The 25,924-nt window shown below is 42.7% G+C and overlaps 1 long non-coding RNA gene across 3 annotated transcripts in view; it reads left to right on the top strand.

Moving 5' to 3' along the window:
- The first annotated feature begins 6 nt into the window (after positions 1-6).
- LOC123018386 overlaps positions 7-25,924 on the top strand; it is a 94,701-nt gene continuing 68,783 nt past the window's right edge. For all 3 annotated transcript variants that reach the window (XR_006413769.1, XR_006413764.1, XR_006413762.1), the window contains exon 1: positions 7-3,047. This is a non-coding gene — a long non-coding RNA (uncharacterized LOC123018386). The remainder of the gene's footprint in view (positions 3,048-25,924) is intronic.

Here is a 25,924-nt window from a genome sequence, read left to right as displayed (position 1 = left end):
GAAGGAAGGAAGGAAGGAAGGAAGGAAGGAAGGAAGGAAGGAAGGAAAAACAGACAGATGGACAGACTGACCATCCCTAAACCAACTAGCAAATATACTACCTGCCATAATAATTGTAGAGAAATTTATAGAGCAATTTTATTTATCCCAGTATTGTTTCTTGGGCTACTTTTAGGGTAAAAACCTCTCAAGGTATCTTATATAGAAGACTTCAGGCCATGGTTTTTGTTTTTGTTTTTTTTTTCTAGAAGTAAGGGCCACTCTCTTGAGAGGACATTACTCCCTGCTAAGCATATGCAGGATCCTGCCTCAAAAGTATCCATGACTTCCCTTTGTACAAACACATTTGCAAACATGCTTAACCCTAAGCAAAGGGGGATGCACAACTGCCAACAGGGGGACACTGGGTTTCCCCGAGTGCAATCCTATCACCCCCATCTTTGATGCATATAAAGGACTGGGCTTGACCTTCAGAGCCCTGGACTGAGGTTGCAGCACCTCAATGCTGGGCCTTCAAAACCTCCTTTGGCTCCCCAGAGGGTGTGGGGAGGCCATAGGATTGTGTCCCTAAGGGCACCCTTAGTGATTGCTATCTGTGCATTATGGGAAGGAATTAATTTGAAAATAGGCACCATATGTTCTGTAGAAGACAGACATGTATTGAATAGATCAAATCATTCTCACACTGTCACAATATTAAGGACTCATAGCACAGTTGGATATAAACTTAAACTGTATAACATTGAATGTATTGGATGCTCTGTATAGGAATCTCTAATGCCGGAGATAGTCCTTCATAAAAATCTTCATCTTGCATATTTTCTATCAGTAAAACTCTGATTTAAAAGCATTCATTTATTCCAAAAGAGAAAATATTCAACATATTTCATAGGAGTTTTATTTCTCCTATGTTAAACATACCTAGATGTCCCAGTGGTAGTAGCAAGCCTTCTTTTTCATTTTCCAATCCACCCACCCCCTGCACACGTGTGCGCACACACACACACACACCTGCTTGCACAAACAGCAGAATCAAATGTGTTAGCAATCTGGCACCATTTCGCTTCTACATTCATTCAAGGGTGTTGTGGGAAGAAAATGATGTCTATATCAAAATACTAGCAGAGCATACTTGGAGACAGTTCTGCAAAGTGGCTTTTTTTTCTTCAGGGACAGGGATTAGGAAAAACAGCACAGAAACATTTTTTTTTTCCTTAGATAAATGCCTTCTGAAAAATGTTGGCTCAGGTTGGAAGCTAACTCCCTTTCATACCAGAAGTAGGTCTTCAGTGCCCATACTCTATCCATAAGTTAGATACCTCAACAATTGCTACTAATGGCCTACCTGTTCCTTCTTTTGAGGGTGGGATGTGCTTATCCTAGGTCTTTATGGGCATAAAATGACAGGTGCCTCTACAGATTCATCATTATGCCACATAGCATGAGTTAAGGCTAAAATATTCTAGATGGGAGATATAATAGTACCTTCTCACAATTCCAACTGCATTACATGAATAGAAAAGGAGACACACACATTTACCTCTGAGTTTTTTAAACTCCGCTGTAGCAAAGCTTCACATCTGTTATGGTGGCTGCAAGGAAATGGATAACAATATTCCAGGTAACCGCTTTTGAAATTCTGGCCCTCAGCACTTCTGTGATCAGTAAGCAAGTGTTGGTAGGATTGGCATGAAGGAATATGAGACTTGCTGCTGCCAGACAAAGGTACTGGGTCAAGAACATTCGAGCCAACAATCCCTCCCAGGCTTACAACTCATGAGTCAATTAGTGCAAGTCGAAAGCTGTTATTCCTTGAATGCACAGGCTGAAATCACAGTGAAGGTGCTTAGAAACAAGTGAAATGGCAGAGAATTACAACCACAGAAGAATATAACAAGCTGTAACTAATGGGAAAATCCAAACTATAATGTGAAGTCACACAGCCTTTGTGCCAAAATTCCTTGAAATATGGCAGTGTTTTGCAGTTTGGGAGATGATGTGTTTGTCCAGTTCATATACTTCCTGGATCCCATGAGATGGTTACAGGTAGGCCTGTGTCTCAGCTGGGATCAAGGCCAGGGGCAGATTTGAACTGGGCTCCCAGCTATTTTCCCTCTGATCTCCCTACTTGCAAGGCAGGTGGATGCGATGGGTTTCTCTGGAACTGTTACTCACAGTGAGTGACAGCAATGTTCTGGTCCCTGTTAGGTGGTCCTGAGCAGGCATTTTAGTCTCACATCATACAGCACATGCCCAGAATTGCTCCAGGACAAGGAACCTGAGGCAGATCCCTGATCAGAGGGGTAGAATTGTTTTAAGAGGAGGATCTAGTAAGGCTTTGTGTTGCAGCCTGCCAGGGAGCGGGGACTCCAGCATGCCTTCTGTGGAAACCAGGGCTGGCTAGGATCTTTTGGTGTCTTCATGGTAGGTATGCAATCAAGGGACTCTTGTAAGTTGTTCAATCAAAAACCGGTTCAGTGATCATACAAGCTGTAACTAATGGGAAAATCCAAACTTCACAGGAGGCTTCAAGTCAGACAACTGGCCTAATGAACCCAGCTGGGTCAAGAGTCTATCAATATCAGCTTGGTCATTCCCCGGCTGAGCATGTGGCCATCAAGAGGTCCATGAACTGGGGCTTCAAGCTGAAGTCCCTGAGATGCAAACACTACAAGACTCAGATTCAGTGATGTCAGATGTATCTGCCTAATCATTCTGTTTAAAACCTTTACCCTTGTTGAGCCACGCCTATGTTTCAGCTCACTTTGATCTTTATGAGTCATGTTGAAGTCCCGATTTGATAGAACACGTTACTAATCAGTTGAAATAAATATTGCATGGCACGCATAGAAGTGACCCTCTTGCATTTCTTGTATTAGTGTTCAACAGCTATGAAAAATAGAAACCTTGAATGAAAATTGCACTTCAGTGATGCCCAGTGGAATTGCATTGCAGAAGCTAAGCTGTCTGGGGTGAAGTTGGGGTGGATGCAAGTTCATCTCTGAGCTCTACAACAGAGTCCTTGGAAGCAGAGTGGGATGCAAAAAGTAAGGAATTACTCTTTTTATTTTTTTAATGCCCACATGATAACTGAAGCACAGGGCAAGCTATATACACACTTGGAGGAAGAGGCATAAAACGAATAGATTAATCCAAGTGTGAAGATAGCTGCATATTAAATTGGGTGTCCATGTACCTTACTTTGGAGAGGACATCCTCTATTTGAAAGGTTATGAGAGGATACTCCTCTGTTTGAAGGGCTACCAGTCTACATCAGTTATATTAAAATATAGAAGATCTTGAAGTTGCCTATTAACATAGACAAGCAAACTTTGCAAGCACATGGGTCATTATGTTGCAATTTTTTCCACTGTGGAGAGATTTATTTTTATTCAAAATATAGCAATTGTATTCAAAGTATAGCAATAATTTCTACATTTGCTCCTTATTGGTAAGTATCCATATTAGTAGCAAAAGTGACTGTAGGTATTCTTGTTTAATATGTTGACACCTGATGGCTGTTACCTGAAATTCATGATATCTGAAAATCCAGTGGGTCATAAAATCAAAATGATACAATCTAGCTCTCTGAAATTTAGCACAAAGAAGCCTTTCATGGTGCAGGAGAATTCCAGAAAGAATACATGTATTTGTTGCCCAGAAAACATGGCCCCTTCCTTAAATTTGGACTCACTGGGTACAAAAGCAGGGTGGGGGAGACTCCCAGGAGACAGTATTCAGACAGCTAGAAAATGCTGGCCTGTTGTTCTAGGACTTTATTCAGAAAATGCACGACAACTCACCTGAACACCAGACCAGAGGAAAACAGAAGTTTATTTAAGAAATGGGAAGGGAGAAGGGACTAGGATACAGAAAAGAGAGCAAAGGGAAAGCTTCGTCCAGAAAGTCCAGGGAGCCCTGTGTGGGACTATTGGGTGCAATATATAAAGTCAAGAAATGAATACATACATCAAGCTGCCAAAAGCCTTATTTTGCCCACTTAGCAGCCCCAGTTCTCAGGCAGATGGACTCCTCAGCAAAACAAGAAAGATGGACCCTCTCCTGATGCTCCAGGCCTCCTTAGAACAAAAGAGTCTTGATGGTCAGTTAGGGAGAAACACCTGTGACCTGATCAGAAACTGAAGGAAGTCAAAAAAGCCCTTTGCAGTGGCCCTGAGATCGAGTTCAGGATGAACACGATCCGTGCTGGCCAAGCAGGGGTCCACGATCAATCACAGGCTCCCCCTTAGCTAAGCTCACTGTAGAAGATCAAGCTGAGCACAAGAGAAAGCCTGTGAATGCTTGGAGGGATGATTCCGACAGGGTTCATCCCAACGCTAGTGGACAGTTCTGAAATGTTTGCATGTCCCCATTGATTTCATTTGCAAATGTGCATGTTTTTCATGCACACTTTTCAAATCTATCCACTCTAATGCCTCCCTTTTGTGCAAGCTCAGAAACATCAGAAGCCACTATGGGCTGTTTCCTTGGTGAACAACCCGCAGTAGGCCGAACAGACCATTGGCCTTTCCCTGGATTGTTCTTCATCTGATCCACCCCACAGTCCTCCTGCTGCCCCTGCATGTTTCCCAGGTGCCCCTGTGGTAAAATTCTGCATTGCTCTGGCAACTTTTAGTGGCTGGCCTACTGAGATCGTTGGCTATGGAAGGAAATTCTCCCCCTCTTCTCACATCCCGTTGTATCAGCTCACCAAAATGGAATTGAGTTTCTGAGTCTGTCTTAATGCTGAAGTGTATTTTCCCCATGTTATTTTTTTTTCTGGTGACTTTCATTGAAGTCTGCCTCTTGATTATTTAGTCATGCATCCCGTATTCATTTCTTCCACTTCTGCACTTACTTGGCTAGGCAGCAAATGGTAAGCTGCCCATTACTTTAAGGGAAGAGGATTCACTCCCAAAGTAAGCAGACCCTCTGGCAAAGTGCCGTCTCTCCAACTGCTGGCAGCTCCCTTCTCCCCAGCCCTGCTGGTCACTTCCCCCTGCATTGCTTCCTGTCACATCCAGACAAGGGTCACAGAGCAACAAGCTTTCCAAAGGACATGCCAAAGCATGGCCAAACATAAAATTAACTAAATGGAAACTAAAACATTAAAAAGTTGCCAATGCATGGAGGAAACACTCAAAAATACTGTCCTTACTTCAGAATTTTTAGAGGTATGGAATAGGCACTGAGAAGTGATGTGAAAGGAAGGAGGTGGTACAAGCAAGATTGTGAGGAGTGGCAATAACTTTGTCATTCTTGACAGAGGTTTTCTTGCTGTTCTACAACCTATAATACAACCTTGTGGTTCTTCAGCCTACAGTAAAATCCCCCTGCTGGGTTCATGCGAGACAACAAGTCACTGTGGGTTTTAACAACAATAAAACATTCCAAGGGACCAAGAGTAGCTGGCTTGTGACAAAATAGGCCACACTGAAGAAGCTAAGCTAGCTTCACGAGACATGATGCTTCACCACTGTTGATCAACCGTGTTGGCTTCTCATGTCATGCAGACAAGATCATTGTAATTGATGCTGCTCCTATCTTACAAGAGTAAGCTGCCTCAGTCATTGTTTTGCATTGATTGTAAACTTATCCGCACTAACCTGGCAATAAATCTCACTGAACGCAGTGTGTTTTCCCTCTAACAAGACATACACAAGGCAGACTTCCACATGCTAATGCACTTTAGCCTACAGTTTGGAAGTCACAATATTAGTAGATCTATTTTGGTCCTGAAAAATAACTGCTATAAGGATGAATCCGAGTGGAATCTGGTCATCTGGTGTTTGAAGACTTCCTCTTGTGCTCGGACCAGTCTTGCAAAGAGAGCCAATCCAAAAGGATGTTCACAAACACTTGCCGAACAAAGGTTGTGCAACTGGCAAACCGAGTCACTTGGATTCCACAGATTTGTGGACCAGATTTTACTTTCTGAAATTTTCAAACTTTTAGTAATCGGAAAATATGATTTTTTTTTTTAAAGTGACCAAAACTTCCCATTCCCATCCCTCCATAAACTCAAGTGTGAAAATGTGCAACTGGGTGGGGGGATTTATGCATTTTCAGAAGTGCAAATTTATTCAAGTGCAAATTTTACATGAAAGTAATTTTTGGAAGCTAACACCCCTAGCATTGAGTTGTACATTTTCTAAAAATTCATCAATTACTTCAAACCTACCTAGACTCAGTGACTTAATCTTTTTCTTTAAAGCAAGCCTCTAATTATTTAACCTATGCAATCAATGTTATGTTGAGTCTTTATTATCATTTCCCTCTTATGGTCTTTCTCAGAGCTGCTAGATCTAATTAGCATATCTCAGATAACCTCAGGAGTCAGCCAAATAGTCCCAAATCATTTTGATTTACATCATGAGTTTTAATAATGATTTAACAACAAGGAAGCCTTGATTCAAATGCTCATTTTAATCATAATTTCTAATTATATTTGGTAGGTAATTTCTTTAGAAGAGGTTCATTCTCATTCTCAGTTCATTTTGCTAATAGAAAGGAAAACACGCAAGGAAGATGATCTTAACAAGCAAATCAGAAGCGGGTGGGGGAATCAAGTGTAAGATGTGCCTGGCTTCCGAGACTGGCCATCCTCCTCCTTAGATTATGGGTGAAGTAGCTGAGCACCAGTTCCCTTTTTCTCTATTACAACCTTAAAAAGTGAATATGCTTTTTGCGGCCTCCCTTCCAGGAGGATTGAGTTGGCACAAGCAAATGAGACAACAGGGGACATGGTGGCATATTTTCATTATAATATGAGAGAAAGATCATCCAACACCTATGATCTAATGGAAGTTGCTACCTCCCTCTGCCAAAAACAAATTGGGTAAAGCCACTCTTAAGTGGTTCCAAAAAGGTGGACAGAGAGAAGCAAGGACCTGCCCAGTCCATCGGTGCAGCTGTCTTCCTTTCCACACCTCTAAGTACATTCTGTGCTGATACTGTGTAGAAATAGTTCCATGGAGAAAAATGCTGTACATATATTTGTGTGCATTTTGCAAATGGATGCATTAATGAACGCATCAGGGGACACCTGCGCCCCTTGAACATTTGTGTTCAAGTTAGAAATATACACAGGTTTTTTTAGCATTTCTTTCAAAGGCAGACATATCGTTTAGCGCATTTTTTCTTTTGTGGAATCATCCTCAGAAGCCCAGGAATATCTGTTTTACTGACTGTAAATAGTATTCATTCCCACTTCTGGTTCTGAAGGTGCAGATAAAATTAATCAGTAAAACGAAAGATAATCACAGAGTGACATTTTCATCCATGCCTACATTTGGCTTGGCTCAAATATTTATTCTGAGTGTTTTTGCAAGGACTCAAACCTGGAGTTTAGTGTAGGTCTTCATAAGTCTTCCTTCCACAAACTGGAGTGCTCCAAGCTACAGTTTTGGAGTTCATTTTTCAGCATTCCCCTCACTGACCCGTTGGAGATCGCCAGCTTGAAGACAGCTATCATGTATTTTTTAGGAGGCAGTCAGACATGTTGGTTTCCAGGGGGATAAAGGGATCTGGGCAACTCCCAAGAACCTTGCAAGAAATTCTGTTGTACATGCCAGCAATCTGCTGTAGAACTGAGCCTGTCTCCCATCACATCACATCAATAACAGCTGCTGCTGAGAGAGGGGGGCTGGTGAGGAAGAAGAGGGGGTTGTGATGCCCTTTGAGGCTTTTTGATGATGCTCAAATGGGTCACAGTTCTTCGCCTGGGTGATCAGAATTCCAAGCCACCTCATTCAGGTGCTCTCCAAACGCAATTCTCCTACACCGTCAGCCCAAGTCCATAAGAGGAGCTCAAGTATATTTTTAATGACTGCATTTGTTCTGCCAGAAGTCTTTTTACTTGGTTGGCCACACACATTCCAATTCCATTATTCACCATTAATTACTTTAAGAATAGCCTCTGTCAGCTTGTGGTTTGTGTATAATAAAATGATGACAATAATAATAAACTTCAAAAGGGTGCTGGAAAAAGCCCTTAATGGAGAATATGTATGTATGTATGTAGCATTCCAAGAGCTAATTAATTTCAAAATCTGGCAATTCAGCTATCTAAATCCCTGAGACTTATTATTATTTATCATTTATTTAGTTATTGCACTTTTACACTGTGTCATAGCCCATAGGCCTTCTGGGTGGCTTACAAATTTTAAAGACATATAAACAACCAATAAAATAATCATATTTAAATAAAACTATAAACAACAAAAATGAGATGAACAACCTTTAGCAACTATAATGAGACCGATACATGGCATAGCAGCAATAATAACAAAACAGTATTAAAACAACTCTTATCCATTAAAGTATCTGGAAAATAAAAAGATTTTTACCTGGCACTGAACAGAAAGCCAAGATGGTGACTTGGGGAGCCTTGAGATGGTGCTGCTTGGGAAGCATGTTCCAAAGTTGGGGTGCTATGACTGAAAAGCCCTTCTCCTGTTCACCACCCCCTGCAGATGATCTTAGGAGCCTGGTAGGAACATACAGGGCAAGGCAAGGCAAGGCATTCCTTCAAGTAATCTGGCCCCAAGACATTCAGGGCTTTAAACGTTCAAAGGCACCAGAACTTTGAATTGGACCTGAAATTCAACTGGCAGCCAATGCAACTGAAAGAAGACTGGCGTGATATGGTCCCACGAGCCAGTCTCCATTAGCAGTCATACTGCCCAGTTCTGAATCAGGTGACATTTCTAGATGGTTTTCAAAGGCAGCCCCACACAGAGTGCATTACAGCAAGCCAGATGAGAAGTTACCAGAGCATGGATAAGTGGAGGCTGTCCAGATAGAGTTGTCCACTTGTGACTCAAGCAACAGTTCTGGATCCAGGAGCACCCCCAAACTACTAACCTCGTCCTTTAGGGGGAGTGCAACCCCATCCAGAACAGGTTGAATGTCACACAGCTGGGCAGATGACCCATCCATTAACAGCACCTCCATCTTGTCTGGATTGAGTGCCAGTTCGTTGGCCTTCATCCAGTCCATTAGCATGCTCAGACACTGATTCAAAATGGCCACTGCCTCACCAGGGTTTGATGAAAAAGAGGTGGAGCTCAGTGTTATCTGCATATTGATGACACCAAAGCCCATAAACCCCCCGTGGTTTCCTGTAGATAGGTGTATCCAGCATGGGGGACAAACTAGTGCCCCACAGTACCCCATAGCATTCTTGGGGACTACAACATTCTCCTAAAACAGGGAGACCTGAATTCTGATGAAATCTATGCAGAAACAAAGTTCTACTCAAAGTAGGTGACCCATTAGGGAAGAAAAGGCACACTACGGCTGCTAAGCAAATACTCATCCTGGGTTGAGAACTGATCAAAGAAACAATTTTCTTCCCTGGTAAGCATGCCTTTGTTTTACTTTGCGGTCTGACTGCCAGATGAAGATTAATGCAGGTGGCTGGGATTTGCCATTCCCTATTTGGTGACTTTATTGGTTTGCCAATGAATGGACATGAAATTGCAGATTGAGGGTTAAACAAGTGGGAACCAGCGTAGAAGCGACATGTCCCTACCATTTGTGGATTATACAGCTACTAAAAAGGAAGCCAGGGACTGTCTAAAAAAACTGTCCAACAAGAGCCCATCCCAACAAGAGCAATGACATTGAGAGTGGGGTTGTGTAAATTGGTGTCCTGCAACAGCAGGGGGTTGGACTCGGTGGCCTTCACAGCCCCTTCCAACTCTACTGTTCTATGATTCTATGATCTAGACGGTTTGGCAGTGTGGACTTTCCTGATGCAGGGGAAGCCATCATAGACATGCTAAGACCGCATCTTGTTTCTACAACATCACTTTTGAATTGTGGGTAAGGGGAAAATCAAAGAAAGAATACTTTTGAAAATCCACTTGGATTTGTTATTTGATCATCAAAAGCAGACCATTAACCTGAAGCATTTTTGAGATCATCCTTATTTCTCAGCAACTGCACTTGGGGGATCATAGGAAGTTCAGGCATTGGACTATGATGTTCAAATTATTGTATTGACCAGTTGAAGTAGCACATCCCAAGCAGGCATGGCAGCATCTGTGGAACGTGGCCATGCTTATTATGATTCCTTCCAGGAACCATTTTTGGTCAGACTGTAATTGATTGGTATAAATGAGGGTTTCTGGAGAGCTTCGGCTTATAAAGAAGAAGAGAGGCAGCTATAAGAGAACAAAGGGCAGGTAATCTGAGCAATTATGGTCTTGTTTGAGAAGTTGCCACAGTTGAATACTGCTATGAGAAGATAAGTGATGGTACTGTGACATTAAATGAAAGAAAAAGAGCAGATTTCTTGCAAGGAGATAGGAGAGAATGGTTTCCAAATTAACAAAGGAAAGGGGAAAAGAAATGGAGAACCAGTGTGGTGCAGGGAGTATAGTCCTGGCCTGGACTTGGGTTCTAGTCCCTGGTTGGCCTTGAAACTCCCTGGGAAACTGGGCCATCACGTAGCATAACTGAAGTCATGGGGCTCTTCTGAGGATACAATGGAAAGGTGGGGCATTATCTATGCTGTCCTGGGTGGGGAGAGTACTTGGGAAAGTGAAAAAAATGTCAGCCACCCCAAGTTTGGCAGGTAGCTCTCAGGCTTCCTTTCAACATGGACTATTTGTCAAGGTTAATCAGATTTCCCCTCCTTTTTGGACAGAGACAATCAGAATGCATCTTAAATAAAATACTTATTTTTGATAAAGCAAGCTTATAGTGAGGTAATTCTCACTTTCCCACTTTTCCCATCTTTGGAAAGGGTGGAAAAACTGTAGAGCAATGAGAACAAGAGGAAATCCCTGGGAAAGAGAAGATCTCAGGGATGTCCTCTTTCACCAACAGACCTGTTCTTGAAGCTTTGCTTTCACTTGATAGTTCACCTTTTGACAACTGTCAGAGGACAGAAAAGCAAAAATCACCCTCTTTGCGGTCTTGATTCATCCGTGTTCCTGGATGGTGCCTTCTGTACTTTAACAGGAGAGATTTTGCAGGAGATTGATGAGGCAAGATTCTTCCTTTCAGTCACCCTGAAGTGTACAAGTGTGCCCATGTGAAAGATTTTTTTTCATTTAGAAAGAATGAATACATTTGCATATATTTTAGATTAAAAGAAAAACAAACCTGAAATGGCAAGCCTGTGACAGCCACCCAAATGTGCCACTTCAGCACTCTGACAAGATTGCCAGTGGCTGCTACTCCAGGGCCTATAAAAAGCAATTGTGGGCTTTGAAAAAACTGGGGGCAGGAGAACCACAATGACTGCAAAACAGCAAACAATCAGCAGAGGGAGGGAGATAAGATATATCCTGCTACAGAGTTGGAGGGGACATAGGAAATTGGCTGTCGTTTGGGACACAGATCATAAGAAGTATAAACGGAGCTACAAATCATGCAGTGGGAGCACCTGGGCAAGTTTTGCCCTCTAAATGAATGCTGTTCATTCATGTGGAGGGAAATTTAATGGCACAGCTCAAAACAGCTTTGTTGTAGTGACAGCAAACACATCCACCCTTCCTGCAGAAGGGGTGCTCAAACGCAATGCATTTTTGAACTGACTTGGACTGGCATCGACTCTGCCTGTGTATTCAAGCAGCTGATCAGACTGGAGCAAATAAACCATCATGTTTTGTTATGCAGCATCTTCACAGGTGAGATTTATAGGAGGCTGTAAAAATGATATATTGGCAATGAAACCTGGAGAAAAAAATGCTTTGATGGCCATATTTCTCCTTTGTTCTCCCTGGGACCTTCATTCTTCCATTTACATATATTGTCTGCCAATCTCTCTCAAGATGACATTAATCTATGCAGCTAGCAATTAAAATTTATAATCGCAAGACAACAAATAGCAGAAAGCCATAAAAGTTTGGTTGTCTATTCTTCCCTTCGAACAAGTATTTCCTTATATATGCGGCACAATCCAGTATAATATGCTCCTGAACTCCAGGAAAGCATATAGCCCGTCCTTAACTCTTTGTGACTGAAATCCATGAAGCCCAACCTTCCGTGTTTTTCCTCCACATTCCTTCCTTCCTGGGAACCTTATTGTGACTGTACACAGAAAGGAGGTGAGACAAGAAGGAGGGACAAATCACATCTATGTTCACATCTATGTTCAGCAATGAAATTGGTGCGGTCTTTGCCAAAATTAGTGAATAAGGTGAATCTAACCTCACCCTGAGCCCAGACACAACGCCATGGCCATTCGCTGTCCACATCTCTATGCCCGATTCACCCACCATATTTTAAATCCCGAATTATGTGCATGCTTCATATGCAAGCACAAGACTCACTTTGATGCCAACGTCATTAGCACAATGCGCTTTTGAGAGTCAAGTGAAAGGGCCTTGCTTTCCCTCTAAGACTTTCTTCCCAATCACATTTACAAAAGAAGCAGCAGAGATAAAAGGATATGCATCCAAAAGCTTTTACTAAAGCAGGTTGGTGCCAAAAAGGTAAGCCACTGCTCAGCTTATAAAAGCAGCTTGCACTTTCGCAAACAACAAAGAAATCATCTGTTTTCTAAAATTTCCCTTCAGTGCCTCAGTGAATTGGAGCTCTTGTCAGTAAGTACTTCTCTAGAATAATATTAGGGAGCAAACCTCCCCCCCCACACCTCTGTGGAAGCAAGACCCCAAATCTGACCTGGATAAGGCAGGTCGGTAGCCATCTCCCCTACTGCTGTACCGCATGGTCCGATTTCTACCTGGGCAGCAACCTAGTTTTTCTGCTCTGGCAAAGAAAGAACTTGGAGTAATAGAGACTAGCAACCCATAGAGACTAGAGGCCCATGTGGTGTGGTGGTGAACATGTTGGACTGGGGACCTGGGAGAGCCAGGTACTCTATATGGCCATGAAGCTCACTGGGGAACTTTGGGCCAGTCGCTCTCTCTCAGCCCAACCTACCATGCAGGGTTGTTGTGTGGATAAAATGGAGCTATGTAATCTGCCTTGGGTTCCTTGGAAGAGGAAAGAGGCAGGATATAAATATGATTTGAAAACAGCAACCAACAACGACAATGGTCATCATCATTCTGTGCCCCCCTGAGCAATATTGGGGGGTTTAGGATTCCATCTGATTTATTTAACATAAAACATGTGTACAGGCAAGGGTTGTGTGTGTGTCTGTGTGTGTGTAGCTGGGGGGGGGGGTCCAATACCAGGCCAATCTAATTTCAGGCAGTATTTACAGCAAGAGCAGGTTACCTGTTTGTATGTACCTCATGGTGGATCCAAAACTCATGCATATGTGCATTTCTAGCCCCACTGCACTTTAAGGCAATGACACCCCACCTGTCAGTGGGTCTCCAAGTGTCTAATTTGGAGATTGCAAGCCAGGCAAATTAATAAAAAAGCTACAGGTGACATCTGCTGTCAATCACATTTGTGGTTGCTTTACAACAACAAAAGGTTTAACAAAGTCCTGGTAAACTGATTTGGAAATTCAAGACACACATGGGCCTATATACACATGTACACAAAACACAAATATAATATATTTTATTGTATATTAGAATAAATAAATCACATTACTTCTAGCACCTTCAGTATTTACTTGTCCTAGGGGATTATCTATTTTATCACCATATACGGCCAAAGGGCACTTTTAGAAAGGAAGCAAAAGTACATATCCATTCATGCATTCATTTATTTATTGGCTGGGTGTATCCACATAGGTAATTAGATGTAATTAGGCAGGTTACCTTCAGGGATAAAGAGACAATTCATGCAAAACTATTTTGAGAATCCTTAAATAAACAACTATTCATATCGTATCTGATAATCCATAAAATTAAATTCTAGGAAATTTTAAAGGATATTTTTAAAAATGGCTTGAAGATACTAACAATGAGAAAAGTTGACCGAATAAATTCAACACTCTTGTGTTATTTAGCTGAAAAGAATTTGAACTATAACAAATTATTCTAAAAAGAAAGAGAAGCAATCAAGGACAATGTTATTCCTGACCTATTGATGATGGGCAGAAGATGGGGGAGAGCTAAGACCGAACAATTGTTAATGAAGCACACTTCCTGCCACAAGGAATGCCATCTAACATTGCTGAGGTGACTGGAATTCCTTTTATTAAAGAACCCAGAAATGACCTCTGTGTGTGTGTGTGTGTGTGTGTGTGTGTGTGTTTCTGTTCAGGGATAGCTGAAACCATTCTGCAGATTTCCCAGTTAGGACGGCAAGGAAGTCAGCTTAGCTCGAGGCTCCTCATCATTGAGTTTATTTAAGAATATTAGAGTGGATGTGACATTTAAAATCCACACTGTGTCTCTGCACAAGGGAGATTCCGTCACAGGAAACAAGGCAAGCAGTTAACAGTGGCGGGGGATATTTGGGATCAGTTGCTTAATCGGCAAAGGAGAATGAGAACAGGTGTATTCAGGTGAAGAGCTGTGCCCTATGACCTTTTGGATCCTCAAGCGACGAAATTGGTCAAGTGAGCTGAGCAAACTTCCAAAGAAGCACTGCATGCTTCCAGCACATGATGATAATGCTAAATCCTTTATGCCCTGGTTTTTCAGATGATTCTTCTTGGTGCTGTGAAACTTCCCTTGTCTTTCTGTGTTGGCATCAAAATTTACATAGCAAAACAAGTATAATTTTGACATAATACGCTTTGATTGTAGTGTTGGGAGAACAGAACAAAGGACCGATCTCTTGCAAAGAGCAGGATCAGCATCTTCCCACAAGACACCTCCCTCCCTCCAAACAGCGATCGCCACATACTGCAAGCAGCAAATGAATGCACCACGGGGAGGTTTTGTCCAAATGACTCATGAAAGCTGGCCAAGATTATTTGCATTGTACAAAGTGCTGAGCCATTCAGAGAATATGTTCTGCTTCTTGAGAAATCTTGTACAGAAGTGGCAAGACAGTCTCACAGATGAGCCAGGAAAAATACGAACCCATAAAACCATGCCCGCTCTGAGTCCCCACGTGTGATTCAACTTAGCAGGCCACTCGCTGCCAGTCCTCCATTAATGGAAAGGCTAGAATTCAACTTCTGAGCCTTCCTACACATCACTGTCACTCCTGTTTTCTCAAAGTTGACGAACTGGTTGTCAGGGATGGTTCTGGATGTCCCAGCACCTGAGGTGGGAGGACAGAAGTCCTCCCTCTGACCCCACCACCACTTCCAGCCCTTTACTTACTTTGGCTGGCCTGATTATGAATGGGGAATCCCACTGATTATGAATTCCCCATATGAATGGGGAATATTTGAAACATCTGCCATACTGCAAATACATGCAAGTCAAACAACAACGTTGCCCCACCATGATCTTCTCAAGCACCTTCCCTAAGAAAGAAGTATTTGTGACTAGGAGTCACTGTCAAATATCAAAGGGTTTGGAGTGGTCACAGTATTGACTCCCTAATACCAGCAGGGTCCGCTTCTTCATGCAGAGAGGCATTAACTATTCCCTGATCCCACCCAGCCATGCCCCTTGGCAAGTTTTCAACTCTCAGGATCCAGCATAGCAGTCCCAGTAGTTGCAGAATCACTCCATTGCAGCTGCCAGGGCTTTCATGAGCTCCACCTGGCAGCCCTGGGGGAAGAGCTACGTAAGAACTGACTCTTCCCTCCAGAAAATGACTTGGCAATGAAGATCTCGGGATTTGCTGTGGTGTTCCTTGCTTGTTGACCTGGACTCTTGAAGCTTGCTCCTGTTCCTGGACCCTGCTTGCGATCCTGATCCTGGGGCCTCCCCACTTCCTAGTCCCTGCTTGCGCCTACTCCCGCTCCAGCCCTCAGGCACCCGCCCCCGTCTGCATTGTCTCCTTGACCCTGGCTTGCTCAACCACACTTTCACTTCCTGGACTGGACTTTCTTTGTTCTCCTACTCCTGGGCCTGACCATGGACTGTTGATTTGGATTTGGATTAGACCTTGGACTCCAGCCTGTTTGTTTGGGTCCTGGTGCCCAAGTCAGTCAGCCACCCATGCCCTGGAGCCTGACATCGATTAGCCAGAAATGGCAAGGATCCAGGAAGCAGTGAAAGGTTCTTGTCCATGTCTTCAGGCCACAGCAATGGAAACTGATCTGGCTGAGGGGAGCATTGGACACCTTGAACGGTGCTGCGTTAATGGCTGCCAGGTTCATGGTTCTAACAAGTGATGTCCTCAAAGTGGGGTGCCAAAGGGTCACAGTGGCCTTTTGAGGGGGCAGGTCCCTATTTGTTGTGGAAAACACTAACAGAGCACCCCAAAAAGTTAACTAGACAGCTACTCAAGGATGCAGGAGAGGCAGCAAGGCGAAGTTTCCTGCCTGCATTGCATTGTCATAGGCAGCTATGTACTCTGGAGCAGGCCTTGTCAACTCTCGCTTGAATCTTACACCATTTGCACTATGAGCAACATCCATCCTGCTTTCCTCGCATGCCGAGGGGCCAATCAGCATGTCCCAGATAGTTCATTCTCCAGCCCTGTAGGGCTGGCCGACTCCTTGGCATCTAGGAAACTCCAGTCAAGGTGTCCGATGCAACTATCAGCCAGGTTTTGTAGGATCAATTGCAGTTATGGCCTGATGACATGGACAAGGTGCTTTCATTGACCATGTGCCTTCTGGATCCTTGCCTCTCCTGGCTAATTGAAAATATGGTCAAGGGTATGGCCAGGTGCAATCAGGGGGCAGTAAATGTATCTTCATTTCCCTGGGTCAGTTGGCTTCAGTATAGCACCTCCATTTCTAGGGAATGTTCTGCCTCTGACGGTTACGCAGTAATGTTGCCGCAGAGTTCCAAGGAATCCATCCCTCCACATTCACAGACTTCTTCTTGTGCTCGGCCATGTCTTAGAAAGCAAGCCAAGCTGAAAGGAAATCAGAGAATACTCACAGAACAAAGGATGTGCAACTGGCAACCTTCTTCTGCATCACATGTAGCAGAACAAACAAAGTCTGTTGCATGTGATGTGGAAGAACATTGCCAATTGCACAATGGTTGCACAGGGGTCGATTCTTGCTCAGACCAGGAACCTGGACTCACTACTGGGGCCCAGGGAGTCTAGTGTGGGGAAGCTAATGGATCCCCATCCCCAAAACAGATTCTTCACACACTCATTTAAGGCAACCCCCCCCCCCCAAAAAAAGTTGTGTTGTTTTCAGCATCTCCTGAAAAGCTTCCTTATTGCGGGAAGTCACAGCTTTACTGACATCCCATTTTTAACATATTGCTTCATTCTGTTCATTGTTTGGCTTGATCTTTTTACTGTTCCCCAGTCCAGGATCTGTTAGCTGTGAAGAAGTATTTCAATCTGGTAAATAAACACATAAATAAATGCAATCTTATTGGAATGTGTTTCTTTCTCCAACAGGTCTCTTGCAGACAGGTTAAAGCACATGCTGCCTGTTGTGAAAGGATATTATTCAACCCACATTTAACTTTCTGCAGTTCCTGATAAATCTATGCAGTTAGGGGAACAGCGAAGGGGGTTGCAAGAGATCTCAATTCCTTATTATATGTTGCATTTTAATGTGTTTTTCTTATAAGTAGTGGAGGTAATAATTCAACCCCATATAAAAGCTTTACTGGCCTCCCACACAATAACATGAGAATTGACAGTGCCCTCATTATCTTCAGGATACTCAAGCAGCGCAGCCGAAATCTGATTTTTAAACACCTCATCGTTAAGAAGAGGAGCATTAAGGCACCAAATTGCTGGGGCTTTGACAAGACAGAAACCGGCAGCTGCAGTCAGACCAGGGAGTGATCTCAAACCACCAGTACATCACTCTTGCAACCTTTTTGCTTTCTCAGGCAAGGTTATGGAATGCCTCCGTCCCCCTCCAAAAAAACAAAAACAAAAACAATACTGGGAGCAGTTCTGATGTACTGATGAAATCAAAGTGTCTTCTTTCTTGCGAGAATGCAGACTTCTCCAAGCATCAACACAGTTCAGCCATAATGGGCCTGAGGCAAAAGTATCACCTTCCTCTGCCTCTTAGGAGCAAGTTTACTCCTAGCCAACGCCAGGTCTAAAATCTCATTAAAATCCCTGTCAATGAACAGATACTCATATCAGTCAATCTGCCAAAACAATCATGGGACACAACCTAGAGAAAGCCATTATTGGGCTAATATACATTCATCATAGCAATTACTTTATTGATCTATTGCCCAACTAGAGTAATAAAGTGACCATCAGGATCTATAATCGCCTGCGGAAATGAAAAAGAGAGTTGCTGGTTGGAATGCTGGTAACTTTTTTAAATGCAAAGTTCAGCAGGTCCTGCTTAGTCTTCTTGGATGCTGAACACAAATTCATTTATTTTAAAAAAATAATTTAATATTTTATTTGGTATAAATGTGAGAGTAGAACTCTGTCACTTCATGTATTTAGGTGCCACATATTAAAGAAAAAATGCAACTTGGACTCCTTAAATAGAAGAGATATAAAAGGGCTACTTCTGATGAAGGCAGCCTTCAGGAAATAATCTATAGGAATACCAACATGGCATATTCCGCAGCCCCTTTGCTAAATGTTTATCAAACGAATTACAGTGAACCCAGAATCTAAAAAGCCTGTAATTAAAAGAATTCATGAAAGCCCCTCAGGAGGAATGAATATTCATTCACCATCTTGAGTTTTAATGTCTCAAGTCTGGTTTTCATGTTACATTTAAAATACCAAATTGGAGCCACAGCCTTTGTGAGTAACTATCTGGGTGTACAGAGGACCTGTGTCAGGAAAAAACTGCTCAGCCCAAGGCCAACCCCCCACCTCAAATAAGTAGCCGTGTGGACTTTCACTGAATACACTTAAAAAAACACCAGGAAAGAATTGTCCAGTGCCACTTGAACCTGGAGTTATCACATGAAGCTGGAGCTTTAGGACAGATAAAAGGGAAGACCGCTTCACACAGCATTTAGTTAAATGATGGAATCTGCTGCCACTGGAAGTGCAGATGGCTACCAAATTGGATGTCTTTAAAGGAGGGTTGGATAGATGCATATGGGAGGAAGCAATCAATGGCTATTGGCCTGATGGCCATAGGCTACCTCTTCTACCACCTGCTGAAAAACTTGGGAAGGTGGCGGTCTTGCTCCCACCCAGCTTGAGGGATCCTGTGGGCAGCTGGTTTGCCACCAAATGTACAGAGTGCTGGACTAGCCGGACCTTGGGTTTGATCCATAGGGCTTTTCTTGTATTTTGGGTCCACACTAGTCGTTTTTCGGGAATTGACACTCTTTGTGCATTCTACAATCATCCTTGCCAGTCCATGGCATTCTACAGTTTTTTCTGTCGCCAACATCCTTTTGCAGGCCTCGTTTCTGATTATTTCTGATTCCTAAAATGCCATGGGAACATTAGCTTGTTTAATGCTGTTGAGGAAGCAGTGCTATACTCACTGCCTTGGGGTAACCATCATTGAACTCAATGGGACATACATTTTAATAGACATATAAATGACTTCACTGTGAGAGCAAGTGTTGTCCCAGGACTATGTGTGGACTCAAGACCTTGAGTGGTCTGACCTGTCCATGACTCCACCTGCCTCTCTCCATTCCTTCCCCCTTTGTTGCCATGTGTGCATGTTCTGCCAAATTTCAGGGGCGTGCACAAGAGGCTGACTGTTTTGGCTGGACTGACAGCTCAGAATCTGAGAATAAGATGTGTGCAGGGGAGTCATCCCAGCAAGACTGGCAGCTCAGACGGTGATAATGAGGTGATGGTTGAAATGGACCCGCTTCCAGCTGCAGTCCAAGGCCCTGGATACCCACCTGTGCCTGCTGGGGCAGAGATTAGTTCAAGGGCAGCCGAGGGGTCCAGTCAACCTGCCTGTGGGAACCAGGAAGAGCAACTTCTTGAGGGAGGAGATTCAGAGATAGACAATTTATCAGATGGGGAATTCCGGCCTCCTGAGGAGGTGGACCTGAGAGTCCATGGTGACCATTGTAGGGTGGCCCACTTGGGATCCCAGAGGATGGTGTGCAGGTGTGCCCATTTCCACAGTGCTCCTCCCCACACACACAGAAGGATTCATAAGAACAGCTTTGGGTGAAGAAGACCAAAGAGGGCCCAATATTTCTCATTCTGTCTGCTCAGTGACTTGCGTGTAAAATAAAGACATTTGCAATAGAAGTGCTGGGAAGAGTGTTACTGCTGAGAAGGAGGACTTGGCTCACAATTGTGTGTGTATCCAGCGTCCCAGAGTCACATGGGCCAGAAGAGTCATGCAGTTAAGGAACTGAAAAAGCCGCTCACCCCTGGACTAAGCAACTGCCGTCTGTGGCAACATCCCATTGGGTTGCTTGCTGAGCCGGGAATGGTGATGAATACCCTGCTCATTGCCCCACAGAGAGTCTCTCCTAGTTGCTCAAATCCCACTATCTACTCTGTCATAGTAGAAAGTATTTTATTACTGCCTTTCTCTCATTTATAATGTTTCTAAATAGCAAAATTGTGTTATTTTGCCATATCAATAGAAATGGACGGAAATGGGGGGTAAACAGGAAATCTGCAGGTTGCATCTCATGGCTGTGAAAGCACAAAGCGCAATTCAGGGAATGCCATCAGCAGTACTTGAATCTGTGGAATGACATCATTGGATATTGCCTATAATTCACAGCTATTAAAACCTGGATAGGCTGTGCAGAGCTCACCATCTGCCACATTTACCTGATCCCTTCTTGATATTTATTTAATGTATACAAATATTAGCATGCTGCATATCAGGAGAGCAGAAATAACCCTGTAGGTTTGGCCTAAATGTTCACAAACATGGTGGTTACTCATCCTCTACACTGCACATTTAACCTCACAAGCAGACATCTGGAATCTTGCAAAATAAAAGCAGCTCATCTAGGTGAGCAGCAGGTGGCCCAAGGACCACGTACAGTCCTCAGCCTAATTTCAAAGCCTGTGCAAATGATCGGTTCAGACTTCCATAAAAAGTGGTTTGTCCCTCCCCAGGTAGCCTGCTATGTGGGGCACAAGAAGGAAGGGGGAAGAAAAGGGGTCTAAGAAAGACATAGAAAAGGAGTGCCCTGTGTTTCTCTGCTCACTGCCAACATCTAGCCTCCAACATAGTGACCGAGGGAGGCATGGCCACGTGAGAGATGGTGTTTGGAGGTTCCTAACAAGCCTGATCATCTCACTGCCTCTTTTGTGCATGATTTCCATTCCCCTCTGGGATGGCTGCTCATTTTGCGTGAATTTAAATTGTGTAAATTGAGCAGGAGACTTGTATTACTCTGTTGAAATTTGCGCAAAGCTCCCCAATGCCTAGAGGTAGGGCAAGAAAGCTGGAGGGAGGGATACTCTATATTATTTGTCGTGCCAGGTGAAGATCTTTTTATTTTGCAGGTATTTTAACTGTAAGCCATCCAGACACACACAAAATAATTGAATGGGATAAAAAAATACCCAAATTAAGTAAATAAACTGCTAATCTGTTTGTAATGGTATTTTTTAAAAGAGCATGGTATGCCTTTTATGAAATCACTAATTCTGTTCAGATGAGGAGGGTGCACATTCCTTGTTTTCTTGTTTGTCGCTATCTGATCTTTGTGTTTTTATATGGTTTTATTGTTGTAATCTGCCCAGGGAGACATGAGGTTATTAGGGAGAGTTAGAAATCAATCAATCAATCAATCACATTAGTAAAATAGTGGGGTGCCAATTAGAATCTGCATAATTCTGTGGTCCTTCCCTCCTTGCTTCAGAGCACACCCCTTTTCTCCCCCTCCAAAGCCCAGCTGAGATGGGGCAGGGCACAGGTCCAGTCCCTGAAAAATCCTATAGTCTCCCACACAATGGAGGCCAACTGTAGGATTGAACCTAGCAGAGTTAAAGCAACAGCAATGAAGAGGTTAAAATGCCCTTATATGGCATTCTTTTCACTGGCTGTTCTGGCCAAAGTTGACGTGACTCCAATTCTTCGGTTTACCTTGAAATCCTTCAGAACTTTTCGGTATTATGTCTGCATCAGATTTATTTTTTTCTGCCAGCTGCATTTTGGTCTCCTGCCACGACCATTAGCTCAACTGCACTGGAATGAGCACCACCGTGAACTAAGCAATGAGTACATGTCTTTAGGTTTACTGGTTCTGTTACTAAACATTAGTGAATTATTTTAGTATAGGAGTTTCTAGGATGCACTGAGACTAAGAAATGCCATATTATAGAACATCCCTTTTGCTCAAGGATCTAAATTAATCTCTCATGATATTTCCTTCTATTATTGTTATAATGCATTGAGGAAAACTGAATTATTTTAAGGGCCCACTGAATGAATTATTAAATCCAGTTGACCTTTCATTTTCCAATTATTGGCTACATTGAGGGAATGGATTCGTTTTTCTTATAATGGAATTGGCCATAATGAAATTCATAATATAAGCAATTGGAATGGATAAAAAATTGATTTTTCTTCTAAAATGTATTTGCCTTTGACATCTCTTTCACTGTTTTTGCTATCTTCAATGGGATCACTAAATGTCTTTCTCAAAATGTGACTGGCATTTCTGCAAAGAGGGAATAAAGCAATCAATTTCTTTCTTTTTCCTTTCTTCCCTTTTTTCCTGCTAGAGACTGCAGTGCAGAAAGGGGGAAAAACCCATATAATTCTAGAAAAATATCTATAGCTGCTACAGAATGCAGAATATTGCATACCAATGTACACATGCAGCTAGCAGAACAGTTCCTTGTGGACTTACAATCCTAGACCTAGGATGAATTTATTGGCTGCTTTTTTCTTAAATTGAACCAACTTAATTTACAATTTCTGGACTAATGTACGGTTTGGGGCGCACTTATCCATTGGACTGCATATCATTTCCTAATTCTGCAGTACAGTTCTCAGCTGAAAAGCTACACACAAAAATATTCTTTTTAGAGGGAAGGAGTTCTTCCTTTAAATACTATCCACTTTTCCCTTCTTCATATATATTTGGAAATGTAGTGGCAAATCCTTTCCAAATAGGCTGGTGGCCATTCCTTCGGCATGGTGTCCCCCTCCAGGATGCTCCATCATTATGCTGAGTTCTTTTAGGTGCACTTTAGAAGGAAAAGCACTCAGAGATCTTCTTGACCAATAACATAATATCCTAATGCTCCACTATGCCACTCAGGAGAGCCATTGTGTGGAAGGGAAAGCTGCTGAGATGTTTGGAGAAGTGCCACAGATACAAGTTGTTCTTTAAGTGGAACCCAGGGGAGGCATTTGCATTGTTCGTTCTATGCAATGTAGACTTAGTAAAATGAAAGAGATTCTAGTTAGTCATGGCTAATTTCAATCCCATTAATTTAAATGGATCTACTCTATATAGAACTACTCTTTGAAACTGTGCCTCATTTGGTTTTGCCTGAGCCTCCCCATTCTAATGCATTTATTTATTTTTTTGTTATTATAGCCAGCCACTCTTCTAAGCAGCTCAGGTTAGCGAATGTCAGGACTGGCTCCTTTTATCTCTCTAGCTTACCTATGGATCTAGCCTAAGAGTTTCTGTGTAGCCTGAAGAGCCTGATGCTGTTGAGTCTCTGAAGCCAAGTAGGGTTGGGCCTGGGTGACTGTTCAGCATTGTGAACTGCCCAGATTGCTTTGCCTCCAGGCAGTATAGAAATGTTAAGATAATAAATAAAAATGATGATGATGCAGTTGGTCAAAATGGACTTTACTTCTGACCTGTCGCTAGCAGCAACATCTTCTTTTCTGTGGGTCATGTTTTAGTCTTAGCACAGGGTTAGGATTAGGCTCCCAGTGTGGAATATGAGTGTGTGTTACGGCAGGAGGGTTAAGATCAGCACCAGCCCTCTTGGGCCTATTATAAAGGTTAGGTGAAAAGAGATGTAGCTGCTAAATATGGATCTGAACCGATGCCTACACTGGCCCAAGTCCAGTGAGCTTCACAGCAAACAAGGATCCAAACCGAGGCCTTCTTGGCTGAAGCCAATCAAAGTATCCAGTGTGTCTCACCTAACAGATACCAGACGGGGAGGCAGAGGAGTGGACAAAAGCTCACGGTGCATGTCAGAACAGTGGCCACTTTGCAAGATCAAAGGGTGGCTAACAGGCTGTATTATGTAGGTATCTGACGGGGACACAATATCAGAGATGCTCTGGATAAGTACTTCTGAACACTCCAAAGAGTTAAGGAGGGTGGATTCCACTGGGCATTGCTGAATTCAGAACAGAGATACTTTTACAGTAAGTACATTAATTGGTACATTCCCATAACAGTGTGGGAATTATATATTTTCTATTATTAAAGTAAATGATAAGCTAGTAATAAGCTAAAAATAGTAATAGTGCTCCTGTGCACTTTACTCAGATGCAAGTTCCAGTGAATTCAATGAGGTTCATTGTGCTCGCGCGCCCTCTCTCTCTCTCTCTCTCTCTCTCTCTCTCTCTCTCTCTGTGTGTGTGTGTGTGTGTGTGTAGGACTGAAGTCTAAGTAACTGGGGTGGGAATCCTATTTATTTATTTATTTTAAAAAATGTATGCTATCCATTACTGTCGTCTCTGGACGACTTACAACATTATTTCAGAACTTCAATGAAATAGGATAAATTAACTATTCCACACTGAGCGTCATTAAAATAAATTAAATAAATCATTTCACAATTAAAATAACTATGTGTTAAAATATTGGCCAAATAAAAAGGTCTTGACTTGGCGCCGAAAAACATATAATGATGGCACCAGGCGGACCTCTCTAGGGAGCATATCATATGCAATGTATATGAATCATATGCAACTTATCAGCATGTAAGTCCCATTGATCCCAGTGGAATGTATTCTTAAGCAGAGAGTCATGGAATCTCACTGCTGGTAATGTTCTTAAAACTGCAAGGGCATCCCAAAGACCACAGGGGATGAATCTGAGGTGGGAGGAAGGCTGGCAGAGAACCGAATGACAAGGAATCAGGGGATATTGTGTTTGCATCTTATTACCAAATGAACAAACCAACCAACAACCCTGATTACGCACAACAAGCATTATTGGGTTCACTTCTTCCAGATCTACATTTTGTTGTGTAATTTACACACAAAGAGACCTACAAACTAGTCCTTCTAGAACATTGCCACCTCCATGGTAGTGGATAATTTTGTAGTGGAACATGTTCCATGTAAAAATGGAACATTGGATTTGGATCCAGGTTTAGGCAGCTACAAGTTGGCTGGTGAAAATGGACTTCCTCATGCCCTCTTTTCCAAGGCACCTGCTCTCAAAATACTATGCTGATGCTCATGGAACTATGTTGAACAGAGGGAGTTATGGTTTGTGTGCTGTGTTAAGATTTTTAAGACATCATGCCTAAATCTGTATTATTCTATAATATATAAGCAAAAGTCTTGGAGCAGACTTTAGTTAACACGTAATCACAGTTCTAAATGTGTGCCTTTTTGCATATTATGGCTAATTCATGCAAACTGAAAATTAATTATGTCTTAATAGTACACCAGGCAAACATCTTATAATTATATCTGGGAAGTCGTTAGATGGGCAGAAAAGAAAGCTAAAGTGGCAGCATGAGCCAGCCATCCCACAATGTGTTCTGAATTGTAAGCAACCCACAAGAATAATAATAACAGCTGTAACTTTTATCCCTTTAAAAGTTACAGCTTTAAAAGTGACATTTTTACAGCTTTAACGGGGACTTGATGGGAGTTTATAAAATCATGAATGGTGTGGAGAAGTTGGGAAGCGAGAAATGTTTATCCCTCTTACAATAACAGAATCTAGGGTCACCCAAATGAAATTGATTGGCAGTAGACTTGGGAAAGAAAGCAGAGAGCATTGGCTCAAGCAATCCCACCCACTCACCATGGCTGGTACCCAGGGAGGGAAGTTCCACTACACCCACAGGATGCAACCATCCCAAGGTTCCTGCCTGTACTTGGGAGCCCGTTTCCAGTTTCTGCCAAGGGCATCATAGTTGCTGAGGAGTAACTGCAGGAGCAGCTGAAGGAAGA

This window comes from Varanus komodoensis, unplaced genomic scaffold (assembly GCF_004798865.1).
Source record: "Varanus komodoensis strain SLA01 unplaced genomic scaffold, ASM479886v1 scaffold11, whole genome shotgun sequence".
NCBI lineage: Eukaryota > Metazoa > Chordata > Lepidosauria > Squamata > Varanidae > Varanus > Varanus komodoensis.
Note: the sequence above shows the minus strand (reverse complement) of the source record. Positions and strands in the feature narration are given on the sequence as shown.